Below are 21,687 nucleotides of genomic sequence, written 5' to 3'. Positions count from 1 at the left end.
TCCCTGGTGGTCTAGTGACTAGGATTCGGCGCTCTCACTGCCGCGGCCCGGGTTCGATTCCCGGTCAGGGAACAACTTTCTTACATACACAACTGTTGTGTAGCACAAGAATACATTTGTTACTTCCTTCCTACATGTACTTTTTACTTCAGAAGTGATCTCCACACGCTGCACATTGCTTTCATTCACTTTGTGTAGAGATCAGTCATTAATAGAGTACCATATCTCATTAACCAAATATGTTTTCATATAGAGTTTGAGTTGTTTTTAGCCATGTAAATGATATATCCTAAGAAAGTGACAGCCATGGTGCGCCAGCCAGGCTGTTCATGGTGCTTGTCCGCATCCTGGCCTGTAAAATTCCAATGGACAGCCGGTCCAGTACGTAAACATGCAGGCAGTGACCTGATTAACCAATTATCTGGCAAACTGCCTAGCAAGGCAGGTTTTTGGGTTAAAAAAACAGTCCCTGGTGGTCTAGTGGCTAGGATTCGGCGCTCTCACCGCCGCGGCCCGGGTTCGATTCCCGGTCAGGGAACAACTTTCTTTACATACACAACTGTTGTGTAGCAAAGAATACATTTGTTACTTCCTTCCTACATGTACTTTTACTTCAGAAGTGATCTCCACACGCTGCACATTGCTTTCATTCACTTTGTGTAGAGATCAGTCATTAATAGAGTACCATATCTCATTAACCAAATATGTTTTCATCATAGAGGTTTGAATTGTTTTTAGCCATGTAAATGATATATCCTAAGAAAGTGACAGCCATGGTGCGCTAGCCAGGCTGTTCATGTGCTTGTCCGCATCCTGACCTGTGAATTCCAATGCAGAGCCGGTACAAGTACATGAACATGCAACTAAAACCATGCATGGGCAGTTTACTGATGACCAATTATCTGGCAAACTGCCTGCAAGACAGGTTTTTGGGCTTAAAAAACAGTCCCTGGTGGTCTAGTGGCTAGGATTCGGCGCTTTCACCGCCGCGGCCTGGATTCGATTCCCGGTCAGGGAACAACTTTCTTTACATACACAACTGTTGTGTAGCAAAGAATACATTTGTTACTTCCTAATTAATTCTTATACTACTTTTACTTCCAGAAGTGATCTCCACACGCTGCACATTGCTTTCATTCACTTTGTGTAGAGATCAGTCATTAATAGAGTACCATATCTCATTAACCAAATATGTTCTCATCATAGAGTTTGAGTTGTTTTTAGCCATGTAAATGATATATCCTAAGAAAGTGACAGCCATGGTGCGCCAGCCAGGCTGGTTCATGTGCTTGTCCGCATCCTGGACCTGTGAATTCCAATTGCACAGCCGGTCCAGTACGTAAACATGCAGGGCAGTGACCTGATTAACCAAATATCTGGACAAACTGCCTGCAAGGACAGGTTTTTGGGCTTAAAAAACAGTCCCTGGTGGTCTAGTGGCTAGGATTCGGCGCTCTCACCGCCGCGGCCCGGGTTCGATTCCCGGTCAGGGAACAAGCTTTCTTTACATACACAACTGTTGTGTAGCAAAGAATACATTTGTTACTTCCCTTCATAAATTCTTATACTACTTTTACTCCAGAAGTGATCTCCACACGCTGCACATTGCTTTCATTCACTTTGTGTAGAGATCAGTCATTAATAGAGTACCATATCTCATTAACCAAATATGTTTTCATTATAGAGTTTGAGTTGTTTTTAGCCATGTAAATGATATATCCTAAGAAAGTGACAGCCATGGTGCGCCAGCCAGGCTGTTCATGTGCTTGTCCGCATCCTGGCCTGTAAATTCCAATGGACAGCCGGTCCAGTACGTAAACATGCAGGCAGTGACCTGATTAACCAATTATCTGGCAAACTGCCTGCAAGGCAGGTTTTTGGGTTAAAAAAACAGTCCCTGGTGGTCTAGTGGCTAGGATTCGGCGCTCTCACCGCCGCGGCCCGGGTTCGATTCCCGGTCAGGGAACAACTTTCTTTACATACACAACTGTTGTGTAGCAAAGAATACATTTGTTACTTCCTTCCTACATGTACTTTTACTTCAGAAGTGATCTCCACACGCTGCACATTGCTTTCATTCACTTTGTGTAGAGATCAGTCATTAATAGAGTACCATATCTCATTAACCAAATATGTTTTCATTATAGGGTTTGAAGTGTTTTTAGCCATGTAAATGATATATCCTAAGAAAGTGACAGCCATGGTGCGCCAGCCAGGCTGTTCATGTGCTTGTCCGCATCCTGACCTGTGAATTCCAATGCAGAGCCGGTACAAGTACATGAACATGCAACTAAAACCATGATGGGCAGTTTACTGATTGACCAATTATCTGGCAAACTGCCTGCAAGACAGGTTTTTGGGCTTAAAAAACAGTCCCTGGTGGTCTAGTGGCTAGGATTCGGCGCTTTCACCGCCGCGGCCCGGGTTCGATTCCCGGTCAGGGAACAGCTTTCTTTACATACACACCTGTTGTGTAGCAACAAATACATTTGTTACTTCCCTAATTAAATTCTTATACTACTTTTACTCCAGAAGTGATCTCCACACGCTGCACATTGCTTTCATTCACTTTGTGTAGAGATCAGTCATTAATAGAGTACCATATCTCATTAACCAAATATGTTCTCATCATAGAGTTTGAGTTGTTTTTAGCCATGTAAATGATATATCCTAAGAAAGTGACAGCCATGGTGCGCCAGCCAGGCTGTTCATGTGCTTGTCCGCATCCTGGCCTGTAAATTCCAATGGACAGCCGGTCCAGTACGTAAACATGCAGGCAGTGACCTGATTAACCAATTATCTGGCAAACTGCCTGCAAGGCAGGTTTTTGGGTTAAAAAAACAGTCCCTGGTGGTCTAGTGACTAGGATTCGGCGCTCTCACTGCCGCGGCCCGGGTTCGATTCCCGGTCAGGGAACAACTTTCTTTACATACACAACTGTTGTGTAGCAAAGAATACATTTGTTACTTCCTTCCTACATGTACTTTTACTTCAGAAGTGATCTCCACACGCTGCACATTGCTTTCATTCACTTTGTGTAGAGATCAGTCATTAATAGAGTACCATATCTCATTAACCAAATATGTTTTCATTATAGGGTTTGAATTGTTTTTAGCCATGTAAATGATATATCCTAAGAAAGTGACAGCCATGGTGCGCCAGCCAGGCTGTTCATGTGCTTGTCCGCATCCTGACCTGTGAATTCCAATGCAGAGCCGGTACAAGTACGTAAACATGCAAGCAGTGACCTGATTAACCAAATATCGGAACAAACTGCCTGCAGGACAGGTTTTTGGGCTGAAAAACCAGTCCCTGGTGGTCTAGTGGCTAGGATTCGGCGCTCTCACCGCCGCGGCCCGGGTTCGATTCCCGGTCAGGGAACAGCTTTCTTTACATACACACCTGTTGTGTAACAAAAAATACATTTGTTACTTCCTTTCATAAATCCTTATTATACTTTTACTTCAGAAGTGATATCCACACGCTGCATATTGCTTTCATTCACTTTGTGTAGAGATCAGTCATTAATAGAGTACCATATCTCATTAACCAAATATGTTCTCATCATAGAGTTTGAGTTGTTTTTAGCCATGTAAATGATATATCCTAAGAAAGTGACAGGCCTGGTGCGCCAGCCAGGATGTTCATGTGCTTGTCCGCATCCTGGCCTGTGAATTCCAATGCAGAGCCGGTACAAGTACATGAACATGCAACTAAAACCATGATGGGCAGTTTACTGATTGACCAATTATCTGGCAAACTGCCTGCAAGGGAGGTTTTTGGGCTGAAAAAACAGTCCCTGGTGGTCTAGTGGCTAGGATTCGGCGCTTTCACCGCCGCGGCCAGGGTTCGATTCCCGGTCACGGAACAGCTTTCTTTACATACACACCTGTTGTGTAGCAAAAAATACATTTGTTACTTCCTTAATTAAATTCTTATACTACTTTTACTCCAGAAGTGATCTCCACACGCTACACATTGCTTTCATTCACTTTGTGTAGAGATCAGTCATTAATAGAGTACCATATCTCATTAACCAAATATGTTCTCATCATAGAGTTTGAGTTGTTTTTAGCCATGTAAATGATATATCCTAAGAAAGTGACAGCCCTGGTGCGCCAGCCAGGATGTTCATGTGCTTGTCCGCATCCTGGTCTGTGAATTCCAATGGACAGCCGGTCCAGTACGTAAACATGCAGGCGGTAACCTGATTAACCAAATATTGGACAAACTGCGTGCAAGGCAGGTTTTTCAGCTATAAACCAGTCCCTGGTGGTCTAGTGGCTAGGATTCGGCGCTCTCACCGCCGCGGCCCGGGTTCGATTCCCGGTCAGGGAACAAATTTCTTCACATACACAACTGTTGTGTAACAATAAATACATTTGCTACTTCCTTTCATAAATCCTTACTATACTTTTACTTCAGAAGTGATCTCCACACGCTGCACATTGCTTTCATTCACTTTGTGTAGAGATCAGTCATTAATAGAGTACCATATCTCATTAACCAAATATGTTCTCATCATAGAGTTTGAGTTGTTTTTAGCCATGTAAATGATATATCCTAAGAAAGTGACAGCCATGGTGCGCCAGCCAGGCTGTTCATGTGCTTGTCCGCATCCTGGCCTGTAAATTCCAATGGACAGCCGGTCCAGTACGTAAACATGCAGGCAGTGACCTGATTAACCAATTATCTGGCAAACTGCCTGCAAGGCAGGTTTTTGGGTTAAAAAAACAGTCCCTGGTGGTCTAGTGGCTAGGATTCCGCGCTCTCACCGCCGCGGCCCGGGTTCGATTCCCGGTCAGGGAACAACTTTCTTTACATACACAACTGTTGTGTAGCAAAGAATACATTTGTTACTTCCTTCCTACATGTACTTTTACTTCAGAAGTGATCTCCACACGCTGCACATTGCTTTCATTCACTTTGTGTAGAGATCAGTCATTAATAGAGTACCATATCTCATTAACCAAATATGTTTTCATTATAGGGTTTGAATTGTTTTTAGCCATGTAAATGATATATCCTAAGAAAGTGACAGCCATGGTGCGCCAGCCAGGCTGTTCATGTGCTTGTCCGCATCCTGGCCTGTGAATTCCAATGCACAGCCGGTCCAGTACGTAAACATGCAGGCAGTGACCTGATTAACCAATATCTGGACAAACTGCCTGCAAGGCAGGTTTTTCGGGCTAAAAACCAGTCCCTGGTGGTCTAGTGGCTAAGATTCGGCGCTCTCACCGCCGCGGCCCGGATTCGATTCCCGGTCAGGGAACAGCTTTCTTTACATACACAACTGTTGTGTAACAATAAATACATTTGCTACTTCCTTAATTAAATTCTTATACTACTTTTACTTCAGAAGTGATCTCCACACGCTGCACATTGCTTTCATTCACTTTGTGTAGAGATCAGTCATTAATAGAGTACCATATCTCATTAACCAAATATGTTCTCATCATAGAGTTTGAGTTGTTTTTAGCCATGTAAATGATATATCCTAAGAAAGTGACAGCCATGGTGCGCCAGCCAGGCTGTTCATGTGCTTGTCCGCATCCTGGCCTGTAAATTCCAATGGACAGCCGGTCCAGTACGTAAACATGCAGGCAGTGACCTGATTAACCAATTATCTGGCAAACTGCCTGCAAGGCAGGTTTTTGGGCCGAAAAAACAGTCCCTGGTGGTCTAGTGGCTAGGATTCGGCGCTCTCACCGCCGTGGCCCAGGTTCGATTCCCGGTCAGGGAACAGCTTTCTTTACATACACAACTGTTGTGTAACAATAAATACATTTGTTACTTCCTTTCATAAATCCTTACTATACTTTTACTTCAGAAGTGATCTCCACACGCTGCACATTGCTTTCATTCACTTTGTGTAGAGATCAGTCATTAATAGAGTACCATATCTCATTAACCAAATATGTTCTCATCATAGAGTTTGAGTTGTTTTTAGCCATGTAAATGATATATCCTAAGAAAGTGACAGCCCTGGTGCGCCAGCCAGGGTGTTCATGTGCTTGTCCGCATCCTGGCCTGTGAATTCCAATGCACAGCCGGTCCAGTACGTAAACATGCAGGCAGTGACCTGATTAACCAATCATCTGGACAAACTGCCTGCAAGACAGGTTTTTGGGCTTAAAAAACAGTCCCTGGTGGTCTAGTGGCTAGGATTCGGCGCTCTCACCGCCGCGGCCCGGGTTCGATTCCCGGTCAGGGAACAACTTTCTTTACATACACAACTGTTGTGTAGCAAAGAATACATTTGTTACTTCCTTCCTACATGTACTTTTACTTCAGAAGTGATCTCCACACGCTGCACATTGCTTTCATTCACTTTGTGTAGAGATCAGTCATTAATAGAGTACCATATCTCATTAACCAAATATGTTTTCATTATAGGTTTGAAGTTGTTTTTAGCCATGTAAATGATATATCCTAAGAAAGTGACAGCCATGGTGCGCCAGCCAGGCTGTTCATGTGCTTGTCCGCATCCTGACCTGTGAATTCCAATGCAGAGCCGGTACAAGTACATGAACATGCAACTAAAACCATGATGGGCAGTTTACTGATTGACCAATTATCTGGCAAACTGCCTGCAAGACAGGTTTTTGGGCTTAAAAAACAGTCCCTGGTGGTCTAGTGGCTAGGATTCGGCGCTTTCACCGCCGCGGCCCGGGTTCGATTCCCGGTCAGGGAACAGCTTTCTTTACATACACACCTGTTGTGTAGCAACAAATACATTTGTTACTTCCCTAATTAAATTCTTATACTACTTTTACTCCAGAAGTGATCTCCACACGCTGCACATTGCTTTCATTCACTTTGTGTAGAGATCAGTCATTAATAGAGTACCATATCTCATTAACCAAATATGTTCTCATCATAGAGTTTGAGTTGTTTTTAGCCATGTAAATGATATATCCTAAGAAAGTGACAGCCATGGTGCGCCAGCCAGACTGTTCATGTGCTTGTCCGCATCCTGGCCTGTAAATTCCAATGCACAGCCGGTCCAGTACGTAAACATGCAGGCAGTGACCTGATTAACCAAATATCGGACAAACTGCGTGCAAGGCAGGTTTTTCAGCTAAAAACCAGTCCCTGGTGGTCTAGTGGCTAGGATTCGGCGCTCTCACCGCCGCGGCCCGGATTCGATTCCCGGTCAGGGAACAGCTTTCTTTACATACACAACTGTTGTGTAACAATAAATACATTTGCTACTTCCTTTCATAAATCCTTACTATACTTTTACTTCAGAAGTGATCTCCACACGCTGCACATTGCTTTCATTCACTTTGTGTAGAGATCAGTCATTAATAGAGTACCATATCTCATTAACCAAATATGTTTTCATTATAGAGTTTGAGTTGTTTTTAGCCATGTAAATGATATATCCTAAGAAAGTGACAGCCATGGTGCGCCAGCCAGGCTGTTCATGTGCTTGTCCGCATCCTGGCCTGTAAATTCCAATGGACAGCCGGTCCAGTACGTAAACATGCAGGCAGTGACCTGATTAACCAATTATCTGGCAAACTGCCTGCAAGGCAGGTTTTTGGGTTAAAAAAACAGTCCCTGGTGGTCTAGTGGCTAGGATTCGGCGCTCTCACCGCCGCGGCCCGGGTTCGATTCCCGGTCAGGGAACAACTTTCTTTACATACACAACTGTTGTGTAGCAAAGAATACATTTGTTACTTCCTTCCTACATGTACTTTTACTTCAGAAGTGATCTCCACACGCTGCACATTGCTTTCATTCACTTTGTGTAGAGATCAGTCATTAATAGAGTACCATATCTCATTAACCAAATATGTTTTCATTATAGGGTTTGAATTGTTTTTAGCCATGTAAATGATATATCCTAAGAAAGTGACAGCCATGGTGCGCCAGCCAGGCTGTTCATGTGCTTGTCCGCATCCTGACCTGTGAATTCCAATGCAGAGCCGGTACAAGTACATGAACATGCAACTAAAACCATGATGGGCAGTTTACTGATTGACCAATTATCTGGCAAACTGCCTGCAAGACAGGTTTTTGGGCTTAAAAAACAGTCCCTGGTGGTCTAGTGGCTAGGATTCGGCGCTTTCACCGCCGCGGCCCGGGTTCGATTCCCGGTCAGGGAACAGCTTTCTTTACATACACACCTGTTGTGTAGCAACAAATACATTTGTTACTTCCCTAATTAAATTCTTATACTACTTTTACTCCAGAAGTGATCTCCACACGCTGCACATTGCTTTCATTCACTTTGTGTAGAGATCAGTCATTAATAGAGTACCATATCTCATTAACCAAATATGTTCTCATCATAGAGTTTGAGTTGTTTTTAGCCATGTAAATGATATATCCTAAGAAAGTGACAGCCATGGTGCGCCAGCCAGGCTGTTCATGTGCTTGTCCGCATCCTGGCCTGTAAATTCCAATGGACAGCCGGTCCAGTACGTAAACATGCAGGCAGTGACCTGATTAACCAATTATCTGGCAAACTGCCTGCAAGGCAGGTTTTTGGGTTAAAAAAACAGTCCCTGGTGGTCTAGTGGCTAGGATTCGGCGCTCTCACCGCCGCGGCCCGGGTTCGATTCCCGGTCAGGGAACAACTTTCTTTACATACACAACTGTTGTGTAGCAAAGAATACATTTGTTACTTCCTTCCTACATGTACTTTTACTTCAGAAGTGATCTCCACACGCTGCACATTGCTTTCATTCACTTTGTGTAGAGATCAGTCATTAATAGAGTACCATATCTCATTAACCAAATATGTTTTCATTATAGGGTTTGAATTGTTTTTAGCCATGTAAATGATATATCCTAAGAAAGTGACAGCCATGGTGCGCCAGCCAGGCTGTTCATGTGCTTGTCCGCATCCTGACCTGTGAATTCCAATGCAGAGCCGGTACAAGTACGTAAACATGCAAGCAGTGACCTGATTAACCAAATATCGGAACAAACTGCCTGCAGGACAGGTTTTTGGGCTGAAAAACCAGTCCCTGGTGGTCTAGTGGCTAGGATTCGGCGCTCTCACCGCCGCGGCCCGGGTTCGATTCCCGGTCAGGGAACAGCTTTCTTTACATACACACCTGTTGTGTAGCAAAAAATACATTTGTTACTTCCTTTCATAAATCCTTATTATACTTTTACTTCAGAAGTGATATCCACACGCTGCATATTGCTTTCATTCACTTTGTGTAGAGATCAGTCATTAATAGAGTACCATATCTCATTAACCAAATATGTTCTCATCATAGAGTTTGAGTTGTTTTTAGCCATGTAAATGATATATCCTAAGAAAGTGACAGCCATGGTGCGCCAGCCAGGCTGTTCATGTGCTTGTCCGCATCCTGGCCTGTAAATTCCAATGGACAGCCGGTCCAGTACGTAAACATGCAGGCAGTGACCTGATTAACCAATTATCTGGCAAACTGCCTGCAAGGCAGGTTTTTGGGTTAAAAAAACAGTCCCTGGTGGTCTAGTGGCTAGGATTCGGCGCTCTCACCGCCGCGGCCCGGGTTCGATTCCCGGTCAGGGAACAGCTTTCTTTACATACACAACTGTTGTGTAGCAAAGAATACATTTGTTACTTCCTTCATAATCTATACTACTTTTACTTCAGAAGTGATCTCCACACGCTGCACATTGCTTTCATTCACTTTGTGTAGAGATCAGTCATTAATAGAGTACCATATCTCATTAACCAAATATGTTTTCATTATAGAGTTTGAGTTGTTTTTAGCCATGTAAATGATATATCCTAAGAAAGTGACAGCCATGGTGCGCCAGCCAGGCTGTTCATGTGCTTGTCCGCATCCTGACCTGTGAATTCCAATGCAGAGCCGGTACAAGTACATGAACATGCAACTAAAACCATGATGGGCAGTTTACTGATTGACCAATTATCTGGCAAACTGCCTGCAAGACAGGTTTTTGGGCTTAAAAAACAGTCCCTGGTGGTCTAGTGGCTAGGATTCGGCGCTTTCACCGCCGCGGCCCGGGTTCGATTCCCGGTCAGGGAACAGCTTTCTTTACATACACACCTGTTGTGTAGCAACAAATACATTTGTTACTTCCCTAATTAAATTCTTATACTACTTTTACTCCAGAAGTGATCTCCACACGCTGCACATTGCTTTCATTCACTTTGTGTAGAGATCAGTCATTAATAGAGTACCATATCTCATTAACCAAATATGTTCTCATCATAGAGTTTGAGTTGTTTTTAGCCATGTAAATGATATATCCTAAGAAAGTGACAGCCATGGTGCGCCAGCCAGGATGTTCATGTGCTTGTCCGCATCCTGGCCTGTGAATTCCAATGGACAGCCGGTCCAGTACGTAAACATGCAGGCAGTGACCTGATTAACCAAATATCTGGACAAACTGCCGTGCAAGGCAGGTTTTTCGGCTAAAAACCAGTCCCTGGTGGTCTAGTGGCTAGGATTCGGCGCTCTCACCGCCGCGGCCCGGGTTCGATTCCCGGTCAGGGAACAACTTTCTTTACATACACAACTGTTGTGTAGCAAAAAATACATTTGTTACTTCCTTTCATAAATCCTTATTATACTTTTACTTCAGAAGTGATCTCCACACGCTGCACATTGCTTTCATTCACTTTGTGTAGAGATCAGTCATTAATAGAGTACCATATCTCATTAACCAAATATGTTCTCATCATAGAGTTTGAGTTGTTTTTAGCCATGTAAATGATATATCCTAAGAAAGTGACAGCCCTGGTGCGCCAGCCAGGATGTTCATGTGCTTGTCCGCATCCTGGCCTGTAAATTCCAATGGACAGCCGGTCCAGTACGTAAACATGCAGGCAGTGACCTGATTAACCAATTATCTGGCCAACTGCCTGCAAGGCAGGTTTTTGGGCTAAAAAACAGTCCCTGGTGGTCTAGTGGCTAGGATTCGGCGCTCTCACCGCCGCGGCCCGGGTTCGATTCCCGGTCAGGGAACAACTTTCTTTACATACACAACTGTTGTGTAGCAAAGAATACATTTGTTACTTCCTTCCTACATGTACTTTTACTTCAGAAGTGATCTCCACACGCTGCACATTGCTTTCATTCACTTTGTGTAGAGATCAGTCATTAATAGAGTACCATATCTCATTAACCAAATATGTTTTCATTATAGAGTTTGAGTTGTTTTTAGCCATGTAAATGATATATCCTAAGAAAGTGACAGCCATGGTGCGCCAGCCAGGCTGTTCATGTGCTTGTCCGCATCCTGGCCTGTGAATTCCAATGCACAGCCGGTCCAGTACGTAAACATGCAGGCAGTGACCTGATTAACCAAATATCGGACAAACTGCCTGCAAGACAGGTTTTTGGGCTAAAAAAACAGTCCCTGGTGGTCTAGTGGCTAGGATTCGGCGCTCTCACCGCCGCGGCCCGGGTTCGATTCCCGGTCAGGGAACAACTTTCTTTACATACACAACTGTTGTGTAACAATAAATACATTTGTTACTTCCTTAATTAAATTCTTATACTACTTTTACTTCAGAAGTGATCTCCACACGCTGCACATTGCTTTCATTCACTTTGTGTAGAGATCAGTCATTAATAGAGTACCATATCTCATTAACCAAATATGTTCTCATCATAGAGTTTGAGTTGTTTTTAGCCATGTAAATGATATATCCTAAGAAAGTGACAGCCATGGTGCGCCAGCCAGGATGTTCATGTGCTTGTCCGCATCCTGGCCTGTGAATTCCAATGCAGAGCCGGTACAAGTACATGAACATGCAACTAAAACATGCATGGCAGTGACCTGATTGACCAATTATCTGGCAAACTGCCTGCAAGGCAGGTTTTTGGGCTTAAAAAAACAGTCCCTGGTGGTCTAGTGGCTAGGATTCGGCGCTTCTCACCGCCGCGGCCCGGGTTCGATTCCCGGTCAGGGAACAACTTTCTTTACATACACAACTGTTGTGTAGCAAAAATACATTTGTTACTTCCTTCATAAATCCTTATACTACTTTTACTTCAGAAGTGATCTCCACACGCTGCACATTGCTTTCATTCACTTTGTGTAGAGATCAGTCATTAATAGAGTACCATATCTCATTAACCAAATATGTTCTCATCATAGAGTTTGAGTTGTTTTTAGCCATGTAAATGATATATCCTAAGAAAGTGACAGCCATGGTGCGCCAGCCAGGATGTTCATGTGCTTGTCCGCATCCTGGCCTGTAAATTCCAATGGACAGCCGGTCCAGTACGTAAACATGCAGGCAGTGACCTGATTAACCAATTATCTGGCCAACTGCCTGCAAGGCAGGTTTTTGGGCTAACAAAACAGTCCCTGGTGGTCTAGTGGCTAGGATTCGGCGCTCTCACCGCCGCGGCCCGGGTTCGATTCCCGGTCAGGGAACAACTTTCTTTACATACACAACTGTTGTGTAGCAAAAAATACATTTGTTACTTCCTTTCATAAATCCTTATTATACTTTTACTTCAGAAGTGATCTCCACACGCTGCACATTGCTTTCATTCACTTTGTGTAGAGATCAGTCATTAATAGAGTAACATATCTCATTAACCAAATATGTTTTCATTATAGAGTTTGAGTTGTTTTTAGCCATGTAAATGATATATCCTAAGAAAGTGACAGCCATGGTGCGCCAGCCAGGATGTTCATGTGCTTGTCCGCATCCTGGCCTGTAAATTCCAATGGACAGCCGGTCCAGTACGTAAACATGCAGGCAGTGACCTGATTAACCAAATATCGGACAAACTGCCTGCAAGGCAGGTTTTTGGGCTAAAAAACAGTCCCTGGTGGTCTAGTGGCTAGGATTCGGCGCTCTCACCGCCGCGGCCCGGGTTCGATTCCCGGTCAGGGAACAAATTTCTTCACATACACAACTGTTGTGTAACAATAAATACATTTGTTACTTCCTTTCATAAATCCTTACTATACTTTTACTTCAGAAGTGATCTCCACACGCTGCACATTGCTTTCATTCACTTTGTGTAGAGATCAGTCATTAATAGAGTACCATATCTCATTAACCAAATATGTTCTCATCATAGAGTTTGAGTTGTTTTTAGCCATGTAAATGATATATCCTAAGAAAGTGACAGCCATGGTGCGCCAGCCAGGCTGTTCATGTGCTTGTCCGCATCCTGGCCTGTAAATTCCAATGGACAGCCGGTCCAGTACGTAAACATGCAGGCAGTGACCTGATTAACCAATCATCTGGCAAACTGCCTGCAAGGCAGGTTTTTGGGCTTAAAAAAACAGTCCCTGGTGGTCTAGTGGCTAGGATTCGGCGCTCTCACCGCCGCGGCCCGGGTTCGATTCCCGGTCAGGGAACAACTTTCTTTACATACACAACTGTTGTGTAACAATAAATACATTTGTTACTTCCTTCCTACATGTACTTTTACTTCAGAAGTGATCTCCACACGCTGCACATTGCTTTCATTCACTTTGTGTAGAGATCAGTCATTAATAGAGTACCATATCTCATTAACCAAATATGTTTTCATTATAGGGTTTGAATTGTTTTTAGCCATGTAAATGATATATCCTAAGAAAGTGACAGCCATGGTGCGCCAGCCAGGCTGTTCATGTGCTTGTCCGCATCCTGACCTGTGAATTCCAATGCAGAGCCGGTACAAGTACATGAACATGCAACTAAAACCATGATGGGCAGTTTACTGATTGACCAATTATCTGGCAAACTGCCTGCAAGGGAGGTTTTTGGGCTGAAAAACCAGTCCCTGGTGGTCTAGTGGCTAGGATTCGGCGCTTTCACTGCTGCGGCCCGGGTTCGATTCCCGGTCAGGGAACAGCTTTCTTTACATACACACCTGTTGTGTACCAAAAATTACATTTGTTACTTCCCTAATTAAATTCTTATACTACTTTTACTCCAGAAGTGATCTCCACACGCTGCACATTGCTTTCATTCACTTTGTGTAGAGATCAGTCATTAATAGAGTACCATATCTCATTAACCAAATATGTTCTCATCATAGAGTTTGAGTTGTTTTTAGCCATGTAAATGATATATCCTAAGAAAGTGACAGCCCTGGTGCGCCAGCCAGGATGTTCATGTGCTTGTCCGCATCCTGGTCTGTGAATTCCAATGGACAGCCGGTCCAGTACGTAAACATGCAGGCGGTAACCTGATTAACCAAATATCTGGACAAACTGCCTGCAAGGACAGGTTTTTAGCTAAAAACAGTCCCTGGTGGTCTAGTGGCTAGGATTCGGCGCTTTCACCGCCGCGGCCCGGGTTCGATTCCCGGTCAGAGAACAAATTTCTTCACATACACAACTGTTGTGTAACAATAAATACATTTGCTACTTCCTTTCATAAATCCTTACTATACTTTTACTTCAGAAGTGATCTCCACACGCTGCACATTGCTTTCATTCACTTTGTGTAGAGATCAGTCATTAATAGAGTACCATATCTCATTAACCAAATATGTTTTCATTATAGAGTTTGAGTTGTTTTTAGCCATGTAAATGATATATCCTAAGAAAGTGACAGCCATGGTGCGCCAGCCAGGCTGTTCATGTGCTTGTCCGCATCCTGGCCTGTAAATTCCAATGGACAGCCGGTCCAGTACGTAAACATGCAGGCAGTGACCTGATTAACCAATTATCTGGCAAACTGCCTGCAAGGCAGGTTTTTGGGTTAAAAAACAGTCCCTGGTGGTCTAGTGGCTAGGATTCGGCGCTCTCACCGCCGCGGCCCGGGTTCGATTCCCGGTCAGGGAACAGCTTTCTTTACATACACACCTGTTGTGTACCGAAAAATACATTTGTTACTTCCTTAATTAAATTCTTATACTACTTTTACTCCAGAAGTGATCTCCACACGCTGCACATTGCTTTCATTCACTTTGTGTAGAGATCAGTCATTAATAGAGTACCATATCTCATTAACCAAATATGTTCTCATCATAGAGTTTGAGTTGTTTTTAGCCATGTAAATGATATATCCTAAGAAAGTGACAGCCATGGTGCGCCAGCCAGGCTGTTCATGTGCTTGTCCGCATCCTGGCCTGTGAATTCCAATGGACAGCCGGTCCAGTACGTAAACATGCAGGCAGTGACCTGATTAACCAATTATCTGGCAAACTGCCTGCAAGACAGGTTTTTGGGCTTAAAAAACAGTCCCTGGTGGTCTAGTGGCTAGGATTCGGCGCTCTCACCGCCGCGGCCCGGGTTCGATTCCCGGTCAGGGAACAGCTTTCTTTACATACACACCTGTTGTGTAGCAAAAAATACATTTGTTACTTCCTTAATTAAATTCTTATACTACTTTTACTCCAGAAGTGATCTCCACACGCTGCACATTGCTTTCATTCACTTTGTGTAGAGATCAGTCATTAATAGAGTACCATATCTCATTAACCAAATATGTTCTCATCATAGAGTTTGAGTTGTTTTTAGCCATGTAAATGATATATCCTAAGAAAGTGACAGGCCTGGTGCGCCAGCCAGGGTGTTCAAGTGCTTGTCCGCATCCTGGCCTGTGAATTCCAATGCACAGCCGGTCCAGTACGTAAACATGCAGGCAGTGACCTGATTAACCAATCATCTGGCAAACTGCCTGCAAGGCAGGTTTTTGGGCTTAAAAAAACAGTGCCCTTGTGGTGTAGTGGCTAGGATTCGGCGCTCTCACCGCCGCGGCCCGGGTTCGATTCCCCTACAGGGAACAACTTTCTTTACATACACAACTGTTGTGTAGCAAAAAATACATTTGTTACTTCCTTCCTACTTTTACTTCAGAGGTGATCTCCACACGCTGCACATTGCTTTCATTCACTTTGTGTAGAGATCAGTCATTAATAGAGTACCATATCTCATTAACCAAATATGTTTTCATTATAGAGTTTGAGTTGTTTTTAGCCATGTAAATGATATATCCTAAGAAAGTGACAGCCATGGTGCGCCAGCCAGGCTGTTCATGTGCTTGTCCGCATCCTGGCCTGTGAATTCCAATGCACAGCCGGTCCAGTACGTATACATGCAGGCAGTGACCTGATTAACCAATCATCTGGACAAACTGCCTGCAAGGACAGGTTTTTGGGCTTAAAAAACAGTCCCTGGTGGTCTAGTGGCTAGGATTCGGCGCTCTCACCGCCGCGGCCCTGGGTTCGATTCCCGGTCAGGGAACAGCTTTCCTTACATACACACCTGTTGTGTAGCAAAAAATACATTTGTTACTTCCTTCATTAAATTCCTTATACTACTTTTACTCCAGAAGTGATCTCCACACGCTGCACATTGCTTTCATTCACTTTGTGTAGAGATCAGTCATTAATAGAGTACCATATCTCATTAACCAAATATGTTCTCATCATAGAGTTTGAGTTGTTTTTAGCCATGTAAATGATATATCCTAAGAAAGTGACAGCCCTGGTGCGCCAGCCAGGATGTTCATGTGCTTGTCCGCATCCTGGTCTGTGAATTCCAATGGACAGCCGCTCCAGTACGTAAACATGCAGGCGGTAACCTGATTAACCAAATATTGGACAAACTGCCTGCAAGGCAGGTTTTTGGGCTTATAAAAACAGTCCCTGGTGGTCTAGTGGCTAGGATTCGGCGCTCTCACCGCCGCGGCCCGGGTTCGATTCCCGGTCAGGGAACAACTTTCTTTACATACACAACTGTTGTGTAGCAAAAAATACATTTGTTACTTCCTTCCTACTTTTACTTCAGAAGTGATCTCCACACGCTGCACATTGCTTTCATTCACTTTGTGTAGAGATCAGTCATTAATAGAGTACCATATCTCATTAACCAAATATGTTTTCATTATAGGGTTTGAATTGTTTTTAGCCATGTAAATGATATATCCTAAGAAAGTGACAGCCATGGTGCGCCAGCCAGGCTGTTCATGTGCTTGTCCGCATCCTGACCTGTGAATTCCAATGCAGAGCCGGTACAAGTACATGAACATGCAACTAAAACCATGATGGGCAGTGACCTGATTAACCAAATATCGGACAAACTGTCTGCAAGACAGGTTTTTGGGCTAAAATAACAGTCCCTGGTGGTCTAGTGGCTAGGATTCGGCGCTTTCACCGCTGCGGCCTGGGTTTGATTCCCGGTAAGGGAACAGCTTTCTTTACATACACACCTGTTGTGTAGCAAAAAATACATTTGTTACTTCCTTAATTAAATTCTTATACTACTTTTACTCCAGAAGTGATCTCCACACGCTGCACATTGCTTTCATTCACTTTGTGTAGAGATCAGTCATTAATAGAGTACCATATCTCATTAACCAAATATGTTTTCATTATAGGGTTTGAATTGTTTTTAGCCATGTAAATGATATATCCTAAGAAAGTGACAGCCATGGTGCGCCAGCCAGGCTGTTCATGTGCTTGTCCGCATCCTGGCCTGTGAATTCCAATGCACAGCCGGTCCAGTACGTATACATGCACTAACATGCAGGCAGTGACCTGATTAACCAATCATCTGGCAAACTGCCTGCAAGGCAGGTTTTTGGGCTTAAAAAAACAGTCCCTGGTGGTCTAGTGGCTAGGATTCGGCGCTCTCACCGCCGCGGCCTGGGTTCGATTCCCGGTCAGGGAACAGCTTTCTTCACATACACACCTGTTGTGTAGCAAAAAATACATTTGTTACTTCCTTAATTAAATTCTTATACTACTTTTACTCCAGAAGTGATCTCCACACGCTACACATTGCTTTCATTCACTTTGTGTAGAGATCAGTCATTAATAGAGTACCATATCTCATTAACCAAATATGTTCTCATCATAGAGTTTGAGTTGTTTTTAGCCATGTAAATGATATATCCTAAGAAAGTGACAGCCCTGGTGCGCCAGCCAGGATGTTCATGTGCTTGTCCGCATCCTGGTCTGTGAATTCCAATGGACAGCCGCTCCAGTACGTAAACATGCAGGCGGTAACCTGATTAACCAAATATTGGACAAACTGCCTGCAAGGCAGGTTTTTGGGCTTATAAAAACAGTCCCTGGTGGTCTAGTGGCTAGGATTCGGCGCTCTCACCGCCGCGGCCCGGGTTCGATTCCCGGTCAGGGAACAACTTTCTTTACATACACAACTGTTGTGTAGCAAAAAATACATTTGTTACTTCCTTCCTACTTTACTTTACTTCAGAAGTGATCTCCACACGCTGCACATTGCTTTCATTCACTTTGTGTAGAGATCAGTCATTAATAGAGTACCATATCTCATTAACCAAATATGTTTTCATTATAGGGTTTGAATTGTTTTTAGCCATGTAAATGATATATCCTAAGAAAGTGACAGCCATGGTGCGCCAGCCAGACTGTTCATGTGCTTGTCCGCATCCTGGCCTGTGAATTCCAATGCAGAGCCGGAACAAGTACATGAACATGCAACTAAAACATGATGGGCAGTGACCTGATTAACCAAATATCGGACAAACTGTCTGCAAGACAGGTTTTTGGGCTAAAATAACAGTCCCTGGTGGTCTAGTGGCTAGGATTCGGCGCTTTCACCGCTGCGGCCCTGGGTTTGATTCCCGGTCAGGGAACAGCTTTCTTTACATACACACCTGTTGTGTAGCAAAAAATACATTTGTTACTTCCTTAATTAAATTCTTATACTACTTTTACTCCAGAAGTGATCTCCACACGCTGCACATTGCTTTCATTCACTTTGTGTAGAGATCAGTCATTAATAGAGTACCATATCTCATTAACCAAATATGTTTTCATTATAGGGTTTGAATTGTTTTTAGCCATGTAAATGATATATCCTAAGAAAGTGACAGCCATGGTGCGCCAGCCAGGCTGTTCATGTGCTTGTCCGCATCCTGGCCTGTGAATTCCAATGCAGAGCCGGTACAAGTACATGAACATGCAACTAAAACCATTATGGGCAGAGACCTGATTGACCAATTATCTGGCATACTGCCAGCAAGGCAGGTTTTTGGGCTGAAAAAACAGTCCCTGGTGGTCTAGTGGCTAGGATTCGGCGCTTTCACCGCCGCGGCCCGGGTTCGATTCCCGGTCAGGGAATAGCTTTCTTTACTTAAATACCTGTTGTGTAGCAAAAAATACATTTGTTACTTCCTTTCATAAATCCTTATTTGTTACTTCCTAATTAAATTCTTATACTACTTTTACTCCAGAAGTGATCTCCACACGCTGCACATTGCTTTCATTCACTTTGTGTAGAGATCAGTCATTAATAGAGTACCATATCTCATTAACCAAATATGTTCTCATCATAGAGTTTGAGTTGTTTTTAGCCATGTAAATGATATATCCTAAGAAAGTGACAGCCATGGTGCGCCAGCCAGGGTGTTCATGTGCTTGTCCGCATCCTGGCCTGTGAATTCCAATGGACAGCCGGTCCAGTACGTAAACATGCAGGCAGTGACCTGATTAACCAATATCTGGACAAACTGCCTGCAAGGCAGGTTTTTGGGTTAAAAAACAGTCCCTGGTGGTCTAGTGGCTAGGATTCGGCGCTCTCACCGCCGCGGCCCGGGTTCGATTCCCGGTCAGGGAACAACTTTCTTTACATACACAACTGTTGTGTAGCAAAAATACATTTGTTACTTCCTTCCTACATGTACTACTTTTACTCCAGAAGTGATCTCCACACGCTGCACATTGCTTTCATTCACTTTGTGTAGAGATCAGTCATTAATAGAGTACCATATCTCATTAACCAAATATGTTTTCATTATAGAGTTTGAGTTGTTTTTAGCCATGTAAATGATATATCCTAAGAAAGTGACAGCCCTGTTGCGCCAGCCAGGATGTTCATGTGCTTGTCCGCATCCTGGCCTGTAAATTCCAATGGACAGCCGGTCCAGTACGTAAACATGCAGGCAGTGACCTGATTAACTAATTATCTGGCCAACTGCCTGCAAGGCAGGTTTTTGGGCTAAAAAAACAGTACCTGGTGGTCTAGTGGCTAGGATTCGGCGCTCTCACCGCCGCGGCCTGGGTTCGATTCCCGGTCAGGGAACAACTTTCTTAACATACACAACTGTTGTGTAGCAAAAAATACATTTGTTACTTCCTTCCTACATGTACTTTTACTTCAGAAGTGATATCCACACGCTGCACATTGCTTTCATTCACTTTGTGTAGAGATCAGTCATTAATAGAGTACCATATCTCATTAACCAAATATGTTCTCATCATAGAGTTTGAGTTGTTTTTAGCCATGTAAATGATATATCCTACGAAAGTGACAGCCCTGGTGCGCCAGCCAGGGTGTTCAAGTGCTTGTCCGCATCCTGGCCTGTGAATTCCATTGCACAGCCGGTCCAGTACGTAAACATGCAAGCAGTGACCTGATTAACCAAATATCGGACAAACTGTCTGCAAGACAGGTTTTTGGGCTAAAAAAACAGTCCCTGGTGGTCTAGTGGCTAGGATTCGGCGCTCTCACCGCCGCGGCCTGGGTTCGATTCCCCGTCAGGGAACACCTTTCTTTACATACACAACTGTTGTGTAACAATAAATATATTTGTTACTTCCCTAATTAAATTCTTATACTACTTTTACTTCAGAAATGATGGCCACATGCTGTGCATTGCTTTCATTCGCTTTGTGTAAAGTTCAGTCATTAATAGAATACCATACCTCATGCACCAAATATGTTCTCATCATAGAGTTTGAGTTGTTTTTAGCCATGTAAATGTAATATCCTAAGAAAGTGACAGCCCTGGTGCGCCAGCCAGGATGTTCATGTGCTTGTCCGCATCTTGGCCTGTGAATTCCAATGCAGAGCCGGTACAAGTACATGAACATGCAACTAAAACCATGATGGGCAGTGACCTGATTGACCAATTATCTGGCAAACTGCCTGCAAGGCAGGTTTTTGGGCTGAAAAAACAGTCCCTGGTGGTCTAGTGGCTAGGATTCGGCGCTTTCACCCTTGGGCCCGGGTTCGATTCCCGTTCAGGGAACAACATTCTTTACATACACAACTGTTGTGTAGCAAAAAATACTTTTGTTACTTCCTTTCATAAATCCTTATTATACTTTTACTTCAGAAGTGATATCCACACGCTGCACATTGCTTTCATTCACTTTGTGTAGAGATCAGTCATTAATAGAGTACCATATCTCATTAACCAAATATGTTCTCATCATAGAGTTTGAGTTGTTTTTAGCCATGTAAATTATATATCCTAAGAAAGTGACAGCCATGGTGCGCCAGCCAGGATGTTCATGTGCTTGTCCGCATCCTGGCCTGTGAATTCCAATGGACAGCCGGTCCAGTACGTAAACATGCAGGCAGTGACCTGATTAACCAATTATCTGGCCAACTGCCTGCAAGGCAGGTTTTTGGGCTGAAAAACCAGTCCCTGGTGGTCTAGTGGCTAGGATTCGGAGCTTTCACTGCCGCGGCCCGGGTTCGATTCCCGGTCAGGGAACAGCTTTCTTTACATACACACCTGTTGTGTACCAAAAATTACATTTGTTACTTCCTTAATTAAATTCTTATACTACTTTTACTCCAGAAGTGATCTCCACACGCTGCACATTGCTTTCATTCACTTTGTGTAGAGATCAGTCATTAATAGAGTACCATATCTCATTAACCAAATATGTTCTCATCATAGAGTTTGAGTTGTTTTTAGCCATGTAAATGATATATCCTAAGAAAGTGACAGCCCTGGTGCGCCAGCCAGGATGTTCATGTGCTTGTCCGCATCCTGGTCTGTGAATTCCAATGGACAGCTGG

The 21,687-nt window shown here is 43.7% G+C and overlaps 38 non-coding genes across 38 annotated transcripts; all 38 read left to right on the top strand.

Annotated features, from left to right (window-relative positions):
- The first annotated feature begins 466 nt into the window (after positions 1 to 466).
- On the top strand, positions 467 to 538 carry trnae-cuc (transfer RNA glutamic acid (anticodon CUC)). The gene has a single exon. It is a non-coding gene; the product is annotated as a tRNA-Glu (tRNA).
- A 408-nt stretch (positions 539 to 946) lies between these two features.
- trnae-uuc (transfer RNA glutamic acid (anticodon UUC)) lies at positions 947 to 1,018 on the top strand. Its single transcript has one exon. It is a non-coding gene; the product is annotated as a tRNA-Glu (tRNA).
- Positions 1,019 to 1,422: 404 nt separating this feature from the next.
- Positions 1,423 to 1,494, top strand: trnae-cuc (transfer RNA glutamic acid (anticodon CUC)). Its single transcript has one exon. It is a non-coding gene; the product is annotated as a tRNA-Glu (tRNA).
- Positions 1,495 to 1,894: 400 nt separating this feature from the next.
- Positions 1,895 to 1,966, top strand: trnae-cuc (transfer RNA glutamic acid (anticodon CUC)). Its single transcript has one exon. It is a non-coding gene; the product is annotated as a tRNA-Glu (tRNA).
- Positions 1,967 to 2,373: 407 nt separating this feature from the next.
- On the top strand, positions 2,374 to 2,445 carry trnae-uuc (transfer RNA glutamic acid (anticodon UUC)). Its single transcript has one exon. It is a non-coding gene; the product is annotated as a tRNA-Glu (tRNA).
- Positions 2,446 to 3,309: 864 nt separating this feature from the next.
- Positions 3,310 to 3,381, top strand: trnae-cuc (transfer RNA glutamic acid (anticodon CUC)). The gene has a single exon. It is a non-coding gene; the product is annotated as a tRNA-Glu (tRNA).
- An 885-nt stretch (positions 3,382 to 4,266) lies between these two features.
- Positions 4,267 to 4,338, top strand: trnae-cuc (transfer RNA glutamic acid (anticodon CUC)). The gene has a single exon. It is a non-coding gene; the product is annotated as a tRNA-Glu (tRNA).
- A 399-nt stretch (positions 4,339 to 4,737) lies between these two features.
- Positions 4,738 to 4,809, top strand: trnae-cuc (transfer RNA glutamic acid (anticodon CUC)). Its single transcript has one exon. It is a non-coding gene; the product is annotated as a tRNA-Glu (tRNA).
- Positions 4,810 to 5,200: 391 nt separating this feature from the next.
- Positions 5,201 to 5,272, top strand: trnae-cuc (transfer RNA glutamic acid (anticodon CUC)). The gene has a single exon. It is a non-coding gene; the product is annotated as a tRNA-Glu (tRNA).
- Positions 5,273 to 5,671: 399 nt separating this feature from the next.
- Positions 5,672 to 5,743, top strand: trnae-cuc (transfer RNA glutamic acid (anticodon CUC)). The gene has a single exon. It is a non-coding gene; the product is annotated as a tRNA-Glu (tRNA).
- Positions 5,744 to 6,143: 400 nt separating this feature from the next.
- trnae-cuc (transfer RNA glutamic acid (anticodon CUC)) lies at positions 6,144 to 6,215 on the top strand. Its single transcript has one exon. It is a non-coding gene; the product is annotated as a tRNA-Glu (tRNA).
- Positions 6,216 to 6,622: 407 nt separating this feature from the next.
- Positions 6,623 to 6,694, top strand: trnae-uuc (transfer RNA glutamic acid (anticodon UUC)). Its single transcript has one exon. It is a non-coding gene; the product is annotated as a tRNA-Glu (tRNA).
- Positions 6,695 to 7,092: 398 nt separating this feature from the next.
- On the top strand, positions 7,093 to 7,164 carry trnae-cuc (transfer RNA glutamic acid (anticodon CUC)). The gene has a single exon. It is a non-coding gene; the product is annotated as a tRNA-Glu (tRNA).
- Positions 7,165 to 7,563: 399 nt separating this feature from the next.
- Positions 7,564 to 7,635, top strand: trnae-cuc (transfer RNA glutamic acid (anticodon CUC)). The gene has a single exon. It is a non-coding gene; the product is annotated as a tRNA-Glu (tRNA).
- Positions 7,636 to 8,042: 407 nt separating this feature from the next.
- Positions 8,043 to 8,114, top strand: trnae-uuc (transfer RNA glutamic acid (anticodon UUC)). Its single transcript has one exon. It is a non-coding gene; the product is annotated as a tRNA-Glu (tRNA).
- Positions 8,115 to 8,513: 399 nt separating this feature from the next.
- On the top strand, positions 8,514 to 8,585 carry trnae-cuc (transfer RNA glutamic acid (anticodon CUC)). The gene has a single exon. It is a non-coding gene; the product is annotated as a tRNA-Glu (tRNA).
- A 393-nt stretch (positions 8,586 to 8,978) lies between these two features.
- On the top strand, positions 8,979 to 9,050 carry trnae-cuc (transfer RNA glutamic acid (anticodon CUC)). Its single transcript has one exon. It is a non-coding gene; the product is annotated as a tRNA-Glu (tRNA).
- Positions 9,051 to 9,449: 399 nt separating this feature from the next.
- trnae-cuc (transfer RNA glutamic acid (anticodon CUC)) lies at positions 9,450 to 9,521 on the top strand. Its single transcript has one exon. It is a non-coding gene; the product is annotated as a tRNA-Glu (tRNA).
- A 411-nt stretch (positions 9,522 to 9,932) lies between these two features.
- Positions 9,933 to 10,004, top strand: trnae-uuc (transfer RNA glutamic acid (anticodon UUC)). Its single transcript has one exon. It is a non-coding gene; the product is annotated as a tRNA-Glu (tRNA).
- Positions 10,005 to 10,404: 400 nt separating this feature from the next.
- On the top strand, positions 10,405 to 10,476 carry trnae-cuc (transfer RNA glutamic acid (anticodon CUC)). Its single transcript has one exon. It is a non-coding gene; the product is annotated as a tRNA-Glu (tRNA).
- A 398-nt stretch (positions 10,477 to 10,874) lies between these two features.
- On the top strand, positions 10,875 to 10,946 carry trnae-cuc (transfer RNA glutamic acid (anticodon CUC)). Its single transcript has one exon. It is a non-coding gene; the product is annotated as a tRNA-Glu (tRNA).
- Positions 10,947 to 11,337: 391 nt separating this feature from the next.
- Positions 11,338 to 11,409, top strand: trnae-cuc (transfer RNA glutamic acid (anticodon CUC)). Its single transcript has one exon. It is a non-coding gene; the product is annotated as a tRNA-Glu (tRNA).
- Positions 11,410 to 12,294: 885 nt separating this feature from the next.
- trnae-cuc (transfer RNA glutamic acid (anticodon CUC)) lies at positions 12,295 to 12,366 on the top strand. The gene has a single exon. It is a non-coding gene; the product is annotated as a tRNA-Glu (tRNA).
- A 398-nt stretch (positions 12,367 to 12,764) lies between these two features.
- trnae-cuc (transfer RNA glutamic acid (anticodon CUC)) lies at positions 12,765 to 12,836 on the top strand. The gene has a single exon. It is a non-coding gene; the product is annotated as a tRNA-Glu (tRNA).
- A 400-nt stretch (positions 12,837 to 13,236) lies between these two features.
- Positions 13,237 to 13,308, top strand: trnae-cuc (transfer RNA glutamic acid (anticodon CUC)). The gene has a single exon. It is a non-coding gene; the product is annotated as a tRNA-Glu (tRNA).
- A 407-nt stretch (positions 13,309 to 13,715) lies between these two features.
- On the top strand, positions 13,716 to 13,787 carry trnae-uuc (transfer RNA glutamic acid (anticodon UUC)). Its single transcript has one exon. It is a non-coding gene; the product is annotated as a tRNA-Glu (tRNA).
- Positions 13,788 to 14,185: 398 nt separating this feature from the next.
- trnae-uuc (transfer RNA glutamic acid (anticodon UUC)) lies at positions 14,186 to 14,257 on the top strand. Its single transcript has one exon. It is a non-coding gene; the product is annotated as a tRNA-Glu (tRNA).
- A 398-nt stretch (positions 14,258 to 14,655) lies between these two features.
- Positions 14,656 to 14,727, top strand: trnae-cuc (transfer RNA glutamic acid (anticodon CUC)). Its single transcript has one exon. It is a non-coding gene; the product is annotated as a tRNA-Glu (tRNA).
- Positions 14,728 to 15,126: 399 nt separating this feature from the next.
- trnae-cuc (transfer RNA glutamic acid (anticodon CUC)) lies at positions 15,127 to 15,198 on the top strand. The gene has a single exon. It is a non-coding gene; the product is annotated as a tRNA-Glu (tRNA).
- An 860-nt stretch (positions 15,199 to 16,058) lies between these two features.
- Positions 16,059 to 16,131, top strand: trnae-cuc (transfer RNA glutamic acid (anticodon CUC)). The gene has a single exon. It is a non-coding gene; the product is annotated as a tRNA-Glu (tRNA).
- Positions 16,132 to 16,532: 401 nt separating this feature from the next.
- Positions 16,533 to 16,604, top strand: trnae-cuc (transfer RNA glutamic acid (anticodon CUC)). Its single transcript has one exon. It is a non-coding gene; the product is annotated as a tRNA-Glu (tRNA).
- An 883-nt stretch (positions 16,605 to 17,487) lies between these two features.
- Positions 17,488 to 17,559, top strand: trnae-cuc (transfer RNA glutamic acid (anticodon CUC)). Its single transcript has one exon. It is a non-coding gene; the product is annotated as a tRNA-Glu (tRNA).
- A 400-nt stretch (positions 17,560 to 17,959) lies between these two features.
- On the top strand, positions 17,960 to 18,031 carry trnae-cuc (transfer RNA glutamic acid (anticodon CUC)). The gene has a single exon. It is a non-coding gene; the product is annotated as a tRNA-Glu (tRNA).
- Positions 18,032 to 18,435: 404 nt separating this feature from the next.
- trnae-uuc (transfer RNA glutamic acid (anticodon UUC)) lies at positions 18,436 to 18,508 on the top strand. The gene has a single exon. It is a non-coding gene; the product is annotated as a tRNA-Glu (tRNA).
- Positions 18,509 to 18,923: 415 nt separating this feature from the next.
- trnae-uuc (transfer RNA glutamic acid (anticodon UUC)) lies at positions 18,924 to 18,995 on the top strand. The gene has a single exon. It is a non-coding gene; the product is annotated as a tRNA-Glu (tRNA).
- Positions 18,996 to 19,419: 424 nt separating this feature from the next.
- trnae-cuc (transfer RNA glutamic acid (anticodon CUC)) lies at positions 19,420 to 19,491 on the top strand. The gene has a single exon. It is a non-coding gene; the product is annotated as a tRNA-Glu (tRNA).
- An 856-nt stretch (positions 19,492 to 20,347) lies between these two features.
- trnae-cuc (transfer RNA glutamic acid (anticodon CUC)) lies at positions 20,348 to 20,419 on the top strand. The gene has a single exon. It is a non-coding gene; the product is annotated as a tRNA-Glu (tRNA).
- An 885-nt stretch (positions 20,420 to 21,304) lies between these two features.
- Positions 21,305 to 21,376, top strand: trnae-uuc (transfer RNA glutamic acid (anticodon UUC)). The gene has a single exon. It is a non-coding gene; the product is annotated as a tRNA-Glu (tRNA).
- The last annotated feature ends 311 nt before the right edge of the window (positions 21,377 to 21,687 follow it).

The sequence above is a fragment of the Betta splendens genome, chromosome 13 (genome assembly GCF_900634795.4).
Source record: "Betta splendens chromosome 13, fBetSpl5.4, whole genome shotgun sequence".
Classification (NCBI taxonomy): domain Eukaryota; kingdom Metazoa; phylum Chordata; class Actinopteri; order Anabantiformes; family Osphronemidae; genus Betta; species Betta splendens.
This window is presented reverse-complemented; position numbering and strand designations above follow the sequence as displayed.